The sequence below is a fragment of the Engystomops pustulosus genome, chromosome 5, assembly GCF_040894005.1.
Source record: "Engystomops pustulosus chromosome 5, aEngPut4.maternal, whole genome shotgun sequence".
Taxonomy (NCBI): Eukaryota; Metazoa; Chordata; class Amphibia; order Anura; family Leptodactylidae; genus Engystomops; species Engystomops pustulosus.
This window is the reverse complement of record NC_092415.1, coordinates 103814501-103827568: the sequence shown is the minus strand read 5'-3', so window position 1 is coordinate 103827568 and position 13068 is coordinate 103814501. Positions and strand designations below refer to the sequence as shown.

Here is a 13068-nt window from a genome sequence, read left to right as displayed (position 1 = left end):
ACAAAAACACACACATGTTCTGGAATAAAGTTATTATTTCCCACCATCCTCCATTACTTACACCCATGTTATGATGTTCTCACTCAGATTTTTATGAAGCGCGGGGGGTTCTGTTATTGTGCAGCTAATACAATGGTGCACATCTAAAAGTGACTTTTATTATGTCATAAGAGGGGTTTATGTATATATAGCTATTATTTGGGTGTTCCCTTTGCTGCATATTTTGGTGACTATCTACATGTGGGGTCTGTATGATCCCCTCACATCTTACTGTTTTAGGAAAGTATATTTTCTTTATATAAGTATCTGGATTTGTACATATTTCAGAGGCAATTTTGAATGTTAATTGCCAAATGTATCGCCTGGTTGTTGGATTTACGAATTATAAAGGTTTTATGGCGCCTTTATTTTTTATTCTGTTTTATTGATATATTTTGCAGGTTGTGACTGTCTAAAAATTTCTTGCTGAAAAGCAGATATCTAGGTATTACAGTTTTAGTGATATTATGTGGATTTATTTATGTGACCATATCAATACGGGGCATTTGTGAACTCTACACATGTCCATCTATTACATTTAGGAGATGTGAAGGTAAATATTTTCTGTTTATAGCAAATTTTTTGCCATCAAAGTTCAAATTTTTTATGAAATGTTTCAGTTTGAATAAAATTTGCATGAAGGCGCCTCTGTCTATAAACTCTTTAATGCAATTTTGAAAATGGGGCAAAATTTTATTTTTTAAACGTCAAAATTGTAAAAATTGCTGTGGTCGATAACACGACAAAATATCTTTGACAAAATATTTTTTTTTAATCTATTTTTCAATCAATCTTCTATTTCTCTTCTGCTGTATTTATCTCTCATCCATCTCCTGTATATATACTATAACTACGTTATAGTTCTGCATCTAGAAATCTCTATCATCTTTCATATTTATCTTCTATCATAATAATTATAATTAATAATGCTCACAATCTATTCAACCTACCAGTAATTTTGTGGAGTGTGGGAGGAATCCAGAGGACCCGGAGTAAACCCACGCAAACACAGAGAGAACATACAAACTCTTTGCAGATGTTGACCAGCACTGCAAGGCTGTAGTGCTAACCACTTAGCCACCATGCTGCCCATCATTCTCCCTATCATCTATCTATCTTCTATAAAATTCTCCCATATTACAGTTTGTTTAACATACTAAAGGGAGCCTCTTACTGACTGTGACTGGTCATAAAATAGTTTTATTTTGGGGCCCCATTTTTAGTTTTGCCCAGGGTCCCACTTTGTCTTGCACCGGCCCTGTACTCGACCCACAGCTGAGAGCAGTATTGAGTTCAGTAATGAAACACAAAGCTTTTCAGGGATTTTGCAAGGCACCAGAAAGGCAGCCCTAGGTGTGGCTCTCATGCAGTGAACTCAGAAGGCAGAGTCTATTCAGAGTACACTGACAATTTGTTATCCATGACCTCCTAAAAACGTGTGTATCCAGCCAGAAAAGACAACCACTTGACAGGAAAAGAGTAGGCTTAGATGCAGAGTCTGGCCTAAAAGCTGGGAGGGATCCAAGTGATGACTGAGAAGTGGTAGAGATGAAAGAAGAGGGCAAATGTTTGACACGCTCAACACCAAAAATTACGGATGAGAGGTGGTAGGGGACACACAGGGTTTTTTAAATTACTCAGTTATTAGAGCAACACGTTTCAACGCCACATCAGCATCTTCATCAGGCATACAATAAATCCGCAGCTATACAGAGCTAAAATGAAAATAAAACGTAAAATAAAATACAGTAAATATGAAAATAAATATAAAAATAAATATATATGTATATATATATATATATATATATATATATATATATATATAGATAAATATACTGTATATACTGGCGTATAAGACTACTTTTTAACCCCTTAAAATAATGGCTACAGTGGGGGGTCGTCTTATACGCCGGATATACGGGGGCCGCACTGTGTGAGGTGTTTTTTTTTCCCCGTCAGCGCGCAGAGAGCCGCTTCCTGGGACCGCCGCGCATGCGCGGCAGTCCGCCTCTCACAGTCATTAGAAGAGGCTTAGTACGCGCTGACGGGGCGGCGCGCTGTATGCTAATGCAGCCGCCCTGTCACAGCGGTCGGCTTCACAGAGCTGGGGGTCACAGGCGGCACTTACAGAAGCATGTCGGATCTTCATTAATATCGCAGCTTACAGTTATGATCACCAGGCACTTGCTTTCTTTTTTTTTTTTTGCAAAGTTTTAAGCAGACTTTTTTTCATTTGGGAGAGGGGTAGTCTTATACAGTGAGTATATACCAAATTCTATATTTTTAGGGCAGAAGTTGGGGGTCGTTTTATACGCCCAGTCGTCTTATACGCCGGCATATACGGTATATATATATATATATATATATATATATATATATATATATATATATATATATATATATAATTGTATGAGGAGTGATACATGAATAAACATACATATATAATATGATATAAATCTAAATAAAAATAATTGCATGAAAAGTAATACATAAATAATAAATAATATATGATAAATCTCACATAATCATCAATGTTATTTTGCTTTTGAAAGAGGTCAAAAGCATTGAAGCATTGTGTTGTTCCTGCTTTGACCAACTTCTGAGGCAATTACACAGTATCACAGGTAGGGGTGGACTGGGAATTTAAAGTGGCCCTGGAAAAAAACTTTAAAAGTGGCTCCATTCTGTGGGCGGAGTCAAAACAAGTAGGCGTGACGTGACGTGATGTGGGTTACTAAACTTCACACAAACTGTTGATAGATGGTCTAAATCAACATGTGCAGCACAGAGAAAGAAACTCACACTGCCTTCCTTGTAAAGGAATAAAGCTTCTTTTTTAAAAGAACACAACTTAATACTGACTGCCCCTATGTACAAGAATATAACTACTATAACACTGCCTTCTATGTACAAGAATATAACTACTATAATACTGCCCCCTATGTACAAGAATATAACTACTATAACACTGCCTTCTATGTACAAGAATATAAATACTATAATACTGCCCCCTATGTACAAGAATATAACTACTATAATACTGCCCCCTATGTACAAGAATATAACTACCGTACTATAATATTCTTCCTGTGTACAAGAATATAACTACTATAATAATGCCCTCTATGGACAAGAATATTACTACTATAATACTGCCCCCTATGTACAAGAATATAACTACTATAATACTGCCCCCTATGTACAAGAATATAACTACTATAATACTGCCCCCATGTACAGGAATATAACTGCTATAATACTGCCCCCATGTACAGGAATATAACTACTTTAATACTCCTCCTCTGTACAAGAATATAACTACTAGAATACTGCCCCCTATGTACAGGAATATAATTACTATTACTACTACCATGCCATATAACACCCCCAGTTAGCCCCCTGTATATAGCCTGTCCCCCCAGATTACAGCCAGCCAGCACCCCCCCAGTGTAGAGCCAGCCTGCCCCCCCTTTATAGAGCCAGACAGTCCCCCAGAATACAGCCAGACAGTCCCCACCTCAGTATACAGCCCGCCTGCCCCCTCAGTATACAGCCCGCCAGCCCCCCCAGTATACAGCCCGCCAGCCCCACCCCAATATACAGCCAGCCCCCCCCCCTCTGTATACAGCTGCCCCCCCCCCCCCTCAGTATACAGCAAGCCAGGCCCCCCTCAGTCTACAGCCAGCCGCTCTCAGTATACAGTCAACCCTCTCAGTATACAGCCAGCCTGCCCCCCTCAGTATACAGCCTGGCCCCCCTCAGTATACAGCCAGCCCGTCTCAGTATACAGTCAGCCATCGGCCTCTCAGCTTGCCCGGCACATAAAAATAATAAATACTGTACTCACCTTTCTGATGCTCCCCGAAGCACCACTACTTTATCCAGTTCGGCCGGCACAGACTGTGATGTGAGCCGCTTGCCGACATCATATTCTGTGCAGGGCCGGCGTACGGAGCAGTCACAGCCGGCTGGACTGGATAAAGTAGCAGAGCTTCGGGGGAGCGTCGGCATGAACAAGTCACAATTCCTAGTGCATGGCAAGGAATTGTGACTTTTTCCCCCATTGCACCACCCCACACCACGACAGGGTATTAGGCAGGGCAGTTGCTTTTAATATAGTCTGTCAGATCCCCTAACTCTACACTATATTGGTATTTATAGTCTGTCATTATTAAATCTTTAAATATTACAAATAATGGACTGTCTATCACATTAAATAATTCTATCAATGCCCGGGGGTTTATGCAATATGTGCTCAGTGATTTGTCTGATTTAGTAGTTTTGAGGCAGCGCAACACTTCTTCTTGGTCTAAGAAGGCAGCATTTAATAGAGAATTTACCTTATATCATGTCATTCCCCAAGGGATTTTACTGGGTGAGGACAGTAGGGAAGGAGCAATTCAATAGATTGGCCCTTTTTTATCTCCCTCTACCATGAGTCCCAGGTTATTTGTTTATCCATGCTTGATTTTGAAGGTAGATTGCCCTGTTCTATGACATACAGGTACATCAAGGAGCGTTAAGGAGTTAAGGATGTATGAAGACAGTTTACGGGGTGAGCCCTCGTCATACAGACATTGGGTTTTCTGCATATTGCAGCAAACATCCACCGCTAACACCTGCGGCATTTTTGTCGGCATTTTTTATTTGATTGTAGCTCCACGTAATGTCCCCAAGTTGTCTTGTTATAGCCAATCTATTACAATGTCCGATTTTCACATTGTAGTAGATGATGTGGAAAATCCCCATGGTTTGCCATACTGTGATCCTACAATTTACTGCCATATTAAGCAGACAACTTTATTAGGGCTTAGATGCCCTGAAATAATAGCATTTACTAGCAACCCACCAGTAAATGCGATAATTACCTCCTTCAGGCGTGCAGCCTCCTGATAAATCTGAAGGCAACAACGGGCACCATATGAGCAAATTGTATGATAAATCCCTCCTTTATATGTGTGTGTGCATGTATATGTGTATATAATATATCTTTGGGGTAACCATTGATCTAACTGTTTCTATTTTTAATGGATTACCCCAGACTGTTGTATGAAGCTGGACCTAACGTGTACTTCTATGTTGTGGACTTGGACTCTCCCTCTTTGAAGCATAGTGATCCAATGGCCCGCGCCTCTTTTTGTCTGACTTTGCAGAAAAGAACACAAAAAGGAGCTCTGTCTTGTTGTCCCACCCAGTGGGAGGTATGGCCTGGGACATCAACTCTGGTCGCCGATAGAGTTGGATGAATTTCTATGGTGATACAGAGAGCGATCAGCGGGCACTGTAGATACGGTGGAGGAAGAGGCAGGGCGGCAGCGGGGGAACGAGAAAAGGTGAGTACAGTTTTTTAATTTTAATGCAACATAAGAGTGGCCATAAGCAGGGGAACAGAGAGGGGAGGGCATAATAGGGAAGGGGAGCAGAAAGGTGGAGCACAATAAAAAGGGGAACAGAAAGGGAGGGCACAATACAAAGGGTAACAGAAAGGGGGGCAGAGCAGGAAGAAGAGCAGAGAGGGGGGAAACAAAAAGGGGAGCAGAGAGGGGGAGCACAATACGAGGAGAAGCACATTAAAAAGAGGAGCAGAGAGGGGGGCACAATAAGAGGGGTGCAGAGTGGGACATAATTAGGAAGCGGAGCAAAGAGGGGGGCAAAGTAAGAAGGGGAGAAGAGCGGTGAGCACAATAAGGGGAGCAAAGAGGGGGGGCATAATAAGGAATGGGAGCAGAAGGGGGGGGCACTATAAAAGGGGTAGCAGAGAAAGGGACCACAATTAGAGGGGAGGTTGAATGGGGCATGGTACAAAGTGAGAATATTTGGCGTAAGAGCCATTATTCAACATATTCTACTGTGTGGGCATTCTAGGGGGGTAGAATAAGGGGCGGGCTCAATGGCAGTGGTTTATTATGCAAAAAAAATGTGGTGTGCCATTCTTTTTATCCTTCTTTCTTCAGCCCAAAGGTTTGGAGGTATATGTTCACTGTGTCCGACAAGACAACAATGTGCACCTAAAGGGGTGTGTTATTGCTACTGTGTTAGTGTGTTAGTCGGAGTTTGTGCCAAATTATTTACTGACGTGCGCCAGTTTTGATGAATCTGCTGGACTCTGCATGCTTTTTACAGCCTTTGCACTAGAAAGAAGCTGCTTCCCCATGTATTTAAGAAGTGTCCGCACCACATTTGTGTCACGGTTGCACCATGCCTGAAGTGAAACAAAAATTCATCACATAAAGGGTTGTTCAGATGCAGAGTTGGACTGTGTGCCATATTTATAACCTCGACTCAACGGAATTGTGACGCACGCTCTGTGTACAAAAAAGTCGATGAGCACTTCCCAAACAGTGCAGGGTGCACTAGATTAATGGAGAACTTGCGCCACTTTTGAATCTGGTGCACTCTGCACACTCCATAGCAAGGTCGGCGTTAGGGGGCAGCATAATGAGCTTTGGCCCAGGGCCCGCTGTCCTAAAGGGCCGCTCTGCATGTGGACTTTTGTAGGCAGAAGATGTATTTATGCCTAGGTGAAGAAGCTTATCATCTATCTCCTGTCTATATCTATCCGTCTAGTTATCTATCTCCTACAATTTATCTATTTCTTATCTATATATCTGTCTATCTAACCATTCATCTATCTGGCTTTTTGTCTATCTATGTATCTATATATCTTCTATTTACCTATTTATTATCTATCAATGTTCTAATTCTTCTACTGTATTTATCGTCTATCATCTATTTATATATAATACACTTTACATTTATGCATCTATAAATCAAATCAGGCAATGTGCATTTAGTACAGTTTGCGCTAATTTTGATAAATGTGGGCGAGAGCAGTGTGCACTAGTTTTGCTAAATGTTGGCCATTGTATTTAAATGAGAACCAAATCCAGGATAAACGCACATTTATAGAGAAACGCACAAGTAGCGCCTGATGCAGAACAGCTTTGAGGTGAAGCGAGATGCAATGCGTGTTTAGTTAGGTCAATTGAGCGAGCTGTGTGCTAGTATAGTGTTTTCATGGCACAGTTGAGGATTATACTCCTGTGTGCTGTCAACACTACGTGTGAATCTTAATTTATTGTATATGTCATGTATACGCTGTATGTCTGTTGAAATGTATGTAACTCTGACTTATGCTCATTCAATAAAGCCGTCCCTGACACAGGACGCACCTCAGCCAGGAGCAGGGGGAGGTGATTGGCAGCTGCGGGGGAGGGGTCTCATAGTGCGGCTGGGGAGGGCCAGGCTCCCGCACAGCTCACACTCAGCACAGTGACAGAGCCTCCTGCCAGCACTCAACTAGTGCAACTTCATCCCGGGAGCCGGAGCCCTATACACTGCCTCAGGACAAGACAAAGACCCCGGATGAAGGTGTATTACTGAGTATTCCCAGGAGCTCCACACAGGGGAGGATGCAGTAACTATACCCAGACATCTACTACTACTTGTAGCACATGCTCCCCAAGGATCCTACTCCAGACTGTACTTCCTGAGGCTGCACTGCTCAACAATGGATAACTTCTTTACCGAGGTGAGTCCAGGTCTATATCATGGAGCTGGGGGCAGCGATGGGTGTTACTATGAACTATGAGGTGCTATGAATGAGGTGCCCACAGATGGAGTTAGTGTTGTGTCTAGAGAAAAGATGCTTACATTATTATGTCATGAATAAATTGTAATTGAAAGGTCTGCTCAATTCTAGTGTCTGTCTCCCAGATACATTATAAAGGAGAGGTGACTGGATCACTAGAACATTAAGGGTTCTATCACATGCAAGTGTTACTGTAAGGTTAGCATTCCCAGATACATCATAAAGGAGCGGTGACTGGATCACTAGGCGCTGTTATAGAATCCTTATGGTTCTATCACATGCAAGTGTTACTGTAAGGTTAGCATTCCCAGATACATCATAAAGGAGCGGTGACTGGATCACTAGGCGCTGTTATAGAATCCTTATGGTTCTATCACATGCAAGTGTTACTGTAAGGTTAGCATTCCCAGATACATCATAAAGGAGCGGTGACTGGATCACTAGGCGCTGTTATAGAATCCTTATGGTTCTATCACATGGAAGTGTTACTGTAAGGTTAGCATTCCCAGATACATCATAAAGGAGCGGTGACTGGATCACTAGGCGCTGTTATAGAATCCTTATGGTTCTATCACATGGAAGTGTTACTGTAAGGTTAGCATTCCCAGATACATTATACAGGAGCGGTGACTGGATCACTAGGCGCTGTTATAGAATCCTTATGGTTCTATCACATGGAAGTGTTACTGTAGGGTTAGCATTCCCAGATACATTATACAGGAGAGGTGACTGGATCACTAGGCGCTGTTATAGAATCCTTATGGTTCTATCACATGGAAGTGTTACTGTAGGGTCAGTGTTATTGTGTGGATAATGTGATACTCTCAGCAATCTTCTGGCAGACATGAGGAAAGAATCCGCTTTATTATTAGATGCTGAATCTGAAACAAGGAGATGGCAATCTGCCTGATTCCTCCCAGTGAGGTCTGGTATTTCCTTTTAGCAAAGTTTGGGTTTCCTGTGAGGGGTACCTTGATATATGAAACTGAGCATGCAGACCCTGTGTATGGAGAAAGGCAGACCACATGTGTGGAGAAGAAAGCTGGGAGAGAAGTAAAGCAGCATCACTAAAGTAGCCATAGACATAGAGACACCAATAAGAAACTTTATCAGGGGCAGATTTACCCATAACGCAACCTAAGCAATTGCTAGGAGACCCGAAGATCAAGAGACCCTACACGAGTGATGGTGAACCTTTTGGAGACAGAGTGCCCTAGTTACAACCAAAACCCACTTATATGTCGTGAAGTGCCAACATGACAATAGAAGCAGTAACTTATTGATCCCTGATGTATCACAGGTTTTAATTGTATTGGTGTCCTGAGTTCAACAATACAATTGAAAGATGATGGAGAAATGTGGATTGTAGATTTCCGCCAGGGTCTCCTGAAGAGGAAGAATCAGGGGACCCAGAGCAGGAGCTCCAATGACAATCCATCTCTATCTACACCTTCTTGCTCCTCCTGTAGTCCTGGCAGCCAAATAGCATTGAGCTTGGCACATGGGCTGTATTGGATCACAGGAGAAAGCCCTGAGTCCTATCTGGAAAACTTTTGGGTGAAGACCTGAGTGCCAACAGAAAAGGCTCTGAGCGCCACCTCTGGCACCCGTGCCATAGGTTCGCCACCACTGCCCTACACTAACATGCTTATGATGTCAATACAGTTTAGGGCAAGGTAAGGTAGGGCAGGGAGCAATGGTCTTCTAACTTCTTCTCTCCTTATGTACAAACATACTTTACTACCATGCAAATATCTTCGTTTGGTTATATTATTCCATGTTTTTTGTATTGTTGTAAAGGGGATATCCCATCTTATAGGTGGTTTGCCAAAAAACATCTTATCACCTATTCACAGGATTATAGATAAGTTATAAATCAGTGGGAGTCCCACGGATGGGTGTTATGACTGCACCCCATGAACCTACCCTACTCATATGCTGTTTTCTTTGGCAAAACCCTTTCCATACTGTAGTAATGGGAGCTTGTTTTTAAGCCGTCTCAAACTAATTTTAATTCAGTGGAGTATCTGTGAGTTATTGTAGAGGCACAGACAATTGCTTCAACCACCATAGCCTATCAGATGAATTAAAGTGGCTTTGGTCCTGTGAAAAATTTTTGTTTACAGCGTTCCTATGTTTTTTGTTGCGACAGTTGCACAAAAATCGTAGAAAAAACCTGCAAAAGTTGCAGCATATTGGCCAGAGTGGAGACTGGAGTCAATTTCCATCATAACTTCTGCCTGCAATAAATGAATGCAGTCCTATTGTGAAAACTTGGCTATGCAAGTTTAATGAATTTGGTGCAAGCAGGGTCCATGTCAAAGTGACTTTTCATTATTCTATGTTCATAGGGTGTAATGGAAAGTCACAAAACAGTATTTTTACCACAATTATGCCAAAACAATGCCACACAAACATAAAAAAAACTATTTTTATATATTTTTATAAAAAATTTTTGTATAAATTTACCCCAGTGTGTCCAAGTCAGTTTGTGGTCTATGATCATGCATTCACAGTACTATTCTACATCTTTTTGTCATCTACAAAAAGAGGCAATGTCAGATACCATGATTTCTTGGATTTTCTTATTATAGGCATCAATTTACTACTGCTTTAGTAGCCCAGAAGCTTTCCATAACAAATTTCTACTGTGAAAATGAGTTTATAAAAGTTCAAAAAATATCATTCATGTCACTCATGTGATCTGTTATGTCGGACTCTGTTGAATGGGTTGTTTCATAACTTGTTATATCTACAATCTAAAATTCAGACTATGTCATTGATGTTAATGCTGTGCCAGAACTGACTATTTTAGGGAATGCAAAAAAGGAGCCAACTCTGCACGAATACCACTGAATATTAATGTATATTAAATGTTGAAACAAAATAAGCCATTGGTTACTGTGCGGTTTGTGACATCATCTGGGATCTATTAGTCTGACTCCAGCCCTGGTGATGTGTTTCTGTTTCACATTTAGTTCAATTCATGGTTAGAAATAGGCATAGATTTGAGATGGAAATCCCACCCATGCTTGTAAAAGGGAATGCAGCACTTGCCAGGTGGGGGATGGTTTTTGGGCTCCAAAGACAATACTAAAGGAAAAGGAGATATTGGCTTGTCTCTGTGACAGTATGACTTATTTGTAGTTAATTCTTTTATTGCATGTAATTTGTTAGTTAAAAATAGAAATCTTCCCTAATGGTCATAAGAATCTAGCTCAATCAGTAAGAAGATGTTTCTTGGGTCATAACACTGGAATAAATAGGTTAAACACAGTCATGAAATGTTCTGAATAAAAGACTTGTATGACATCAAACAGACACAGCAGACAGGATTGCTGCTACCATGAACATTTGCTTACATAACTTGTAAATGACCTGCCAGGATGCATCTTCTAAGGTTGACCATACAAATGACTTGTCAGCTGATGTGTCCTGCAGCTCTTTGTACCAGCAATCTCTCTATTCATTGGATAAATGATAAAGATCTGCAGACATCAAGATGTTTTTTGGGCATGGTTGAGCCTGAGGAGATAAAGAGTTGTGCCTCCTGGACAACCCCATTTTAGAGCTTCTCTAGCCCCTACCACCACAAGGAATATGTTGTTATATTAAGATGAGGATTAGAGGCATTGTGGGATCTTACATTGTTGACTGCAACATTCTAATGTAGGGTATGAATACTACATACATGTCAACAGAAATGTTGTTTAAAGCTGACATCTACACTTTTTCAGGGGGGCTGGTTAGCCACAGCTAAATCTGGGACCACAAATTCTGCAGAAGAAGATTCTTGTAAAACATAATGCTTTTTCTTAAACATTCAGAGTAACGATCTGGTTATCCACCGCATAGGATTTCAAGTATAGAGATGTGACCAAAAAGCAGCCATTTACTTGTGATGATACATTATTTCTATTTGACATGTGTATGCACCAAAAATCAGCACTATAAGCTTTCTTTTTTTGAATACAAAAGTATACAAACTCAACAAAAGAGAGAAAAAAGACAAAGAGGTTATTTACATATCAAAGTACTTGAAATGGGAGACACAGAGTAATGTTTGTACTACAGCTTTGCTCACTTTGCTTACTCAGGTTGTGTAAAGAGCCAGGTACTCACTTTTTATTTCTAATTAAGATAATTGTTTTTTTCTATTTTACTACATACAGGTTGATAAGTAGCTTTCTTTGATGTCAAAAAGGGATAGAGACAATACAGGCAGCACCCTGGTATAGATTTAAAGTGTAATAATTACGTATTCAAAATGTTATAGAGAAACACAATTCCTTAGAACCTTTGTTCTGTAACATCCATATCCATGTAGCATGAATTTGTTGCTCTATTGTATCAGTACCTATACCATACCTACTTGGTCCTTTCACAGAATCAGCTCAAGCCATGTTTTTGGAGGACATTTAACAGACATCAGGAAATGTAATGTAAGGTTAATCTTCCATAAGAATCAACTAAAAAGATTGGGACTACAAAGTCATATAACGACCAATTTCAAGATATGTTTAATATTAGAGTTGGCCAGTAGACTGGGTTTTCCACGGATACGGCCTAACTTGCTGAGACCCCCACAGATTGCGAAAACGAGGGTCCATCACACTAATTGAGCAGATGGCCGCGCATGACCCTTCTGCTCCATTAAACTCTATGGAGCTAATGGAGGTCAGTGAGCGCGTTGCTCTGCAATTTCCTTCAGTTCCATAGAAATGAATGGAACAGAACCGTCATGGGACGGACCCCTCGTTTTTGTGATCTGTGGGGGTCTCAGCACTGGGCATACAAAAGGAAGAATTCAACAGATGGAGGCAAAGAGGCAAATATTGTCCTATGGATATGTATTTGGTCTATACCATGACAGCTTTAATCCCTGTGCATTCTATACATAGACCCTGAATACCTCATGAACAGAAATAGACACAGGTCTAGAACAAGGAATGTATCAAAAGCACAATATTATAGGCATATATTTAAGAAGCACGTTAAAGGCATGTTAAATTGTCATGTTGCTCTTATTAATCCTTTTTTCTCTTTTTTTATATGTACATTTCCCCCATAGCGTAACATTAATGAACCGTGTTTATGGTGTTTGTTATGTGGAATTGACTTAAGTCTTTTTTCCCAACACCTGCCTTTTGTTTGCTCACAGGCCAGACAGGCAGGTGGGAATCATCCTGGCTGCTTTAATATACATGAAGTACATTTTAGCTTTGTACACTTTGCAGATATTATTCCCAGGCCAGGGTTGCTTACTTTTAAATCTGCTGTATATGAGCTGACAAGATCAAAAACACTTCTACAGATGAAACATGACTTTGGTAGGGAGCTTTTTATTCATCCCCTTTAACTGGTTAACTTGAAAGGCTTGCTAATGATTAACCAGGTATAGTGTGCTGAGCAATAAAGCGTTAGGATCCAGGTACAGC

General features: G+C 40.8%; 1 long non-coding RNA gene across 1 annotated transcript in view; it reads right to left on the bottom strand.

Annotated features, from left to right (window-relative positions):
- Positions 1 to 1666: 1666 nt before the first annotated feature.
- LOC140133110 (uncharacterized) overlaps positions 1667 to 13068 on the bottom strand; it is a 33205-nt gene continuing 21803 nt past the window's right edge. Inside the window, exon 3 of the long non-coding RNA XR_011855797.1 lies at positions 1667 to 1754. This is a non-coding gene — a long non-coding RNA (uncharacterized lncRNA). The remainder of the gene's footprint in view (positions 1755 to 13068) is intronic.